This window comes from Corvus kubaryi, unplaced genomic scaffold (assembly GCF_017639235.1).
Source record: "Corvus kubaryi isolate FWS band 111438036 unplaced genomic scaffold, C.kubaryi_AGA036_p1.0 138, whole genome shotgun sequence".
NCBI classification, from domain to species: Eukaryota; Metazoa; Chordata; class Aves; order Passeriformes; family Corvidae; genus Corvus; species Corvus kubaryi.
In genome coordinates, this window is record NW_024580672.1 from 7,624,859 (window position 1) to 7,631,850 (window position 6,992).

The window sequence follows — 6,992 nt, forward strand, 5'->3', positions numbered from 1 at the left end:
CTTCCCTTCCCTTCCCTTCCCTTCCCTTCCCTAATGATGTTTCAGCTTACTGACAAGTTCCAGCTATATTTTGACAGAGAGAGACTTGGAGGACATGAAGCTCCTGGAAAAGTACTGCCTAACTTACAGTGAGGGGATTAATCCTGCCTGCTCTATCTGTGGTATACTGGGGTATTTTTAATTAGGATCATGGGTGGTAGATGTTTCAAGCTAAATCCTCCCATGTGTAAATTTGGGTAAAACACACCTTCCACATGGGGTGTTTTTAGGGGCCATATACACATCTCTGTCCACACACACAGTACAAGGCCATATGTCACATGTTTCTAGTTGTGCCCTAGAAGGTGGGTTGTTTGTGTTTTGGTTGTTGTTTGCTACCAGCCCTGATGGGACATATGCAAATGGATTTACCCTTTCTGTTTCATCCTTCTTTGTGTTCAGCACAGGGGTTTGTGCCACTGAAGTTCTACTGCCATGAGGAATAAGAACATCGTGCAGGATCATTTTTTTATGATCTGTTATTCTCCCTGGCCTTAGTCATGGCTGCACATACCCAAAGTAAGATCCAGTGTCAATGTGTTTTCTTCTGGGATTAGGACACCATAAAAATTGAGAAGAGAGGGGATCTTCAGTGATTTGTTCATTCAAAACCAGCCAATCAGAAGAGAGGGCTGAGCAGAGGGAGGATCCAGAAAGGAATAATCAGACCCTGTGACCAGAACAGGAGAGAGCACTGTTGGCACATGGCCAGACACAGGAAGGGGTCACAGGCAGCACTTACATTTCTCTGCACAAAATTAGCACTATGACAAATCAAATTATGAAAGCACTATATTTCTTCTGCATGGATTTGCAGCTTATAGACTCTTTAATAAAAAATTTTCTCATAGTGGGAGAATTTTCATGCATTTGATAAACAAAAATATCCTGGTAACTGTTCTGATTAGAAGTATGAAGAATAGTCTGTCAAATTTTCCTTCCTTATCTCTTTGTTTAAAATCTTTTCTGTGTTTGCCAAGAAAAAATACTACACTAACACCTGATAAGTAAATCATTCACTGACTCACTTTCAAAACATATATATAGCCTGATGATAATTTAAGCTCTCAATAGCTGTTCAGACTGCTCACATGTGCTTTTACAGTAGTTTTACAAATCATTCAGGATTAAAAACTGCTGGATCACTGCTCTCTGCAAGGAAGTTTATAAGGAAGATTACCATGTTCTCAGTGATGGTGCCATCAGGTACATGCAGAGGGGATAAGAAATGTATAAAATACGTTAATGCTATGGGACAGAAAAAAACCCCCAGATTTATACTCTGCATTTTAGCACATGCTAAAAATGGAAATTTTTTTAATATAGTGCATGCTGTGTCATACTAAGTATTTGGCAGTGGACAGGTTGATCCTTGAAGATTAGAAAAGCTCCCTCTTACATAAGAACACTTCTATCTATTGGTGCTCTATCCTGTCTTGTCCGCTTCTTTTTAAATAAATTCAAGGGAGATCTCTGATCTCTGGGATGGATTTGTCACACAAACCTTTATTTTTCCTCTTCTCTGTGTAATGTTGCATCCCATTGTAAAGAAAAAACTCCAGTATCCACAGCTCTAGTTATCTACATCAAGACCTCAACCACTTCGCCCTAAATATATAAACCTCTTAAAAATGGTTTGTTTTCAACAAGGTTCCACAGACTAGACTGAAAATAAATACTGTGTAAGCAGAACTTTTTTTCCTCTCTACCTTTTAAAAATCTTTACTCATACATTCTAGTTGACATGCAAATAAAAACTTAGAAATATGTTTGCCCTTTAGGTACTAAGGTGTTCAGATGCCCCAGCAAGGAATGTGACCAAGTATACCAGACGGAACACCTGTCACCTTAAGGATTCTGAATTCTAATTTAGAAATTGGTGTAATACAAGAACTTGACTGGTTATAATTTATTCTAACTGTTCAAGTTGCCAGAAAGAACCACTGCAGGTATTTTAGTAGAAACACTAGAAATTTTTAAAAACCCTGATTTCTAGGGATCTTAAAAAAAAAGAAAGAAGTGTCATCCTAGTTTCTTTCACTTCAACAGTGGCTCAAATCAACATTAGCAAAAGGAAATAGATTCAATGCAGGAAGTATTTCCCTTTAGGATGATCTAAAACTGCTAATACGGTAGGGTATACACAAGATCTAAATTTTAGATATCTAGGTTCACCTCTTCCTCATGAGCAGCTACTTCTCTCAATTGCCTTGTGAGCTGTTTTGCAAACCACAGGCTACAAAAGGGAAGTGCAGAAGACCAGTCATGTTCCCATCCCTAAACAAAGAGGAAAAGTGTTCCTGGAGACTTTGCTATTTCATCCTGCTCTCCTGCACTGATTCCATTTAGCAGTGAAAAAGCGATTGTCAGGTGAGGTCTCTGGGCTGTGAAAAGACTTCATTCAGTAATTATGCTCTGAATCTCTTGGTAAGGGATTGTCTCCTCACTGTCAGGAGGGAGACTTTCTCAGAAACAGCTGCTGTGATTACTGAGCACAGGTACCAGTCTTGTCCTGCCATCCCACCCAAATAAAGTGTTAGTAGTTAGTCCGTTAAAATCTACTCCTGTAATTCTCTATGAGCAGAACTCCCCAACGTGAAATAATAGAGCTCATTACTATGAGACCACCTCTCTGTTCCCTTCTCCATTTTTGAGGAAGAATGCCCATAGTCATTGACAGGTATTTTATCCTGCCTATGAAAGGACATCTTGTAATAGTCTGTTATAATGTAATTATACCTTAGTTCATATTCCATAAAATCATGAAAATCAAACTGGGAAACACCTTTCTCTGATATTATAACCAAATGCTTCACAATAACACTACAATATAGAGCATCATTGAGTTAAAAAGTAGAGAAATGGAAGGAAGTAGAGAAAGTTTCTGGAATAGTGAAACTTGAGATGAGATATGACTTGCCTTAAAGCACAGGAGCAGGTCTGTGGAGACTCCTGATGCCTTTGCAGGAGTGCAGAATTCCCTGCTGAGGGTCTAACCATGATGTTGCTGTAGCTGTGCTCTGACACAGAAGATATTTGTCTTTTATGTATGTATTTATAATGCACCAATAAATGATTAAATGTGCTGTTTACCCGAGGATCTCAACAGTTTCTGTCGTGAGGAGAAAGTAAACTCTTAGGTTTTCTTGTGGTAGGCTCTATACCAACTTTGCAAACAGGCAGCTATTCCAGCTGACAGAAGATAGATATCTGGCAATTTTTACTCCTGCTGGAGCTGAAGCCAGGCTGATCAGGTGTTTTACAGTTCTTCCCCTCTGCAACTGAAAGAAAACACTCAGTCTAGTCCAAAGGCAAGAGAGCACTTCTTTTCTGCTGTGTAATTCATATGAAAGGGTCTTTCAGTATTTATAGACTAGAAATAAAACAATGCTCAAGTTGAAAATATCCACCAAAAAGCAGAATTCACAATTTAGGCTCACTGTTGGTATGACATACTCTGCAATTATAGTAACACTAAGCTGTGCTCAGTAAAACCCAAGAGTGCCTTTTCCTGACCAGTAAACAATTGATAACCTTGCTTGGAGAGCAAGTTAATTAGTAACACAAATTAAACAGAATGAAAAATCATAGTGTAAAATAGTATTTAAAATAGTGTCATGGTTCTAATTAGGGAGTTAGGAGTGATAATACTCTCTTTTCAAATGGAAGTAGTTTTAGAGTGCTCTAGTACCCTGCTAAAGTAGTCAAATTCTGGATGAAAGGGAGAGAGGGATTTATCACTCACTGGCAAGAAGTCCTAGCTCATGAGAAAGCTGCATAATTAATGCTAGATATTTTAAAGCCATGATTTTCAATTTCTATGTAATCTTTGGAAAAGGAAAAATGTACCCTGGCAATATTTCTGAGGAGGTAGGGAGGGCACCCACTGAGACTTATGTATAGTAGGTCAGAAATTGAAAGCCAAGGACCCTAAAGATCCCTGATATACCAAAAGGCTATGGCTTGCCCTTCACTGGAAATTTTGTGAGCTTATTTGACAGGCAAAATCTACTAATGAATTGAAAGTTAACTCACAACCCCACATGTAGCAACTGCTGAGAACCAATTAAACAATTTAATTTTGCTTATTTTTAAGTTTTGAAAAATATTTCCCAATCACATATTTTACAGTTGAGAACAACTTTCATGCCAGTTCTCCAAGGATGCTTTAGCAGAAGAGGAGTTCCAGATGTGGCTGTTGCTCTAATCACAATTAACTCACAGCTTATAAAAGCCATCATCTCAAGGAAACCACCTACATTTTACAAAGCTTGGGATCAAGAAGAAAGCCTCAGGGAGTAGTTTAAGGCTTCTCACTCTACTAGAAATAAAATCAGCAGAGGAAGTGAAAGAAAGATAATTAGAGAACTGAGTCTTGAACCAGACAAACCTTTTTCTCCTGTATGCAAAACCTACCGTGAAACTTCAAAAGCTGTTTACACGAAAAATTCAGTATCACGTAAGATATAAAATAAAACTGGAATCTGTAGTTCAGGTTTTCACAGCCACTTAGTGGATTTAGATCTTTAGACCTTTAAATTGCAACACACAAAATGAGTAGTGCCAACTCTTGTGCTTCGATTATTAGTTTCTTGTTATTTGGTGTCTCCTAGGAGCCAAGAAAACATGTGGAAAGATCATCTTTCATCTAAACTTACAGTTACATATGTATGTACTTATATTTAAATACGTGCCCCTCCTGGCTGTGAAGAAAGCCTTGAAAAGGGAAATCTGTATCCATCATTTAGGTAGACTCAGAACATTTGGTGAGAGAACTGTCGGTACTGAAGCATGTTTCACACTGGGGGTTTAACGTGCCTTCCTTGCTCTCTTAGTAAAGAAAGTTAATCTGCTCTGAGGTCTGTCCTGCCATGTCTAGACCATCACTGGTAGCTACATTTCCACCTTGTAACAATACCTTGAATAATGTTATCTTCTGGTATGGGGTTTTTTTGTGACTTTAGAGTCAGCATCAGTTGTTCCAGTAAAATCAATGCATTCTCAAGTACTTTGATGTACAGGAAGGAATTTGTTTTCTTTCTGACCTTTCTTTTCAGATAAAGACCTCAAAACCACTGCTCCTCTCTGGAACTGCCCTTTCATGACTCAGATTTTATTTTTTTCAAATGAAAACTTATAGTCACAAGTTTTACTTACCAAACCCCCCAATACAAAACCCTTGAAAAGCTCCCAAACTTTTTAATGATAGGATCCAGCTCTCAGTTTTCAGTGAGCCTGATACAATAGTTTGAAGTACAGACAGTCTAGTTTCTTTTCATTGAAGTTTCTTTTAATGTCTAAAAATACTCTGTGCATTGTGTGACACCCATTGACTATAAACTCTGTGGAGTTAAATGCATTGCTCTGATAAAACCAATCTGGCTCATTATCAAAAACACAGTTACAACCAACAGCTGACCTGACAGTCAAGATTGACACTAGTCTGACCAGCAAGCCTCAGAATATCTACTTACTGACAGGGTCCACTGCATTCTAAATAAATGTGGTGCTCTGACCTGATTCAGATGATATTAAAGCATCTTTAATTCAGATATCCTGGTAATTCCTCCCAGGAAGTGACTAAAACAGAAATGTTCTAATTAAGCAGGCACAAGAGAACTCTTCTCTAGATTTTTTTTTTTTTAAATGCAATGCTGCTTGGAAAGCATCATGGATATATTAAAATTAATCTTTCAAAACTGCACTCCTACTTTCCATCTAAGAATAAAAGTTGAAGTCATGAAAGCTACTAACTTGCAGGTGAATGCTCACCTCTAAGTTAGCATCAGCAGTCCTAACTGCTGGCCAACCACTCTACTGGCTTGCAAGGAAATGGTTCTAGCCAGGGGCCTTAACCCAAACTTTGTGCAAGAGGCAAAATAGAACAGGTTACAGGGACTATTCACTCTGTTATCAGCATGAGGAAGTTCAGTGCTCTACCATCAAATGCCAGGAAAACTTGATTGAGAGGCTTACTCATCTGAAAATGAGTCAGGGAAGTTCCCATGGTGTGTACTGAGAGTGCATCGTGGGGATTCCTATTACAAAGAGCTCTTATGGCATATATTTCGATACTACATTTATTGTCATTGCTGACTGTGGGATGGGAGTAACAGGAACATTAAGGAGCTGCTTAATTAGAATTAATGAGTACATGAGTAATGTCATACTAGTGCGTTATGTTCTCATTATTTCCTTGGTTAAAACTGTTTATTTCAATGGAAATTACCAAGGATAAGATATGAGTCACACCCAACGCAGCAGAAATAAACTAAGGAGAAAATACCCATTGCTGCGATGGCCTTTTGCCTACACAGAGAACAGTGCGGTATTTCTGTGCAGCCGCTGCTCACACGCAGCAACCCTCGCTGCCTGGTGCTGTTCGCTCCACGCCGACGCGCGGTGACCGCGTACTGCCGAAACTTCCAAGTTTTCGGGATGCGTGAAGTTTTCGGGATGCGATGCGCGAAGAGCGTGTCAAGAAGAAGGGTCTGACTGGTTATGTTGTGCTCTTTCCCGCCACTGGCCCCGGGACGGGGCCGCACCTGTCCGGGGAGGGGCGGAAAAGGGCAGCGGCCGCGGTCGTTCCTCGGCGGGGGCCCATCCCTGGGTCGGAGGGAGCACATCCACCTCCCTGCTAGGGAAACGCAGCCACAGGAGCACCGAGGGGCAGCCCCTCCTCCGCGGGCGCTACCGCTGACAGGGGCGGTGGCGCGGGGCCGCCAGAGACATCCCCCGGTTACATAACCAGCGCCTCCGGGGGCGGCTCCGCCGGTTCCGCCCCCGGCCCGCCGGAGACCGGCGGACAACGCTGAGCGCCCCGGCCGCCTCCCGCTGGCATCGACCGGGCAGCGGCTCCACGCCGGCCCCGCCGCCTCAGCGGGCACGCGCAGAGCGCATGCGCGTCCTGGGCCCGCCGGCGCGCCGGGCATGCGCGGGGGCGGCGGCCGGGC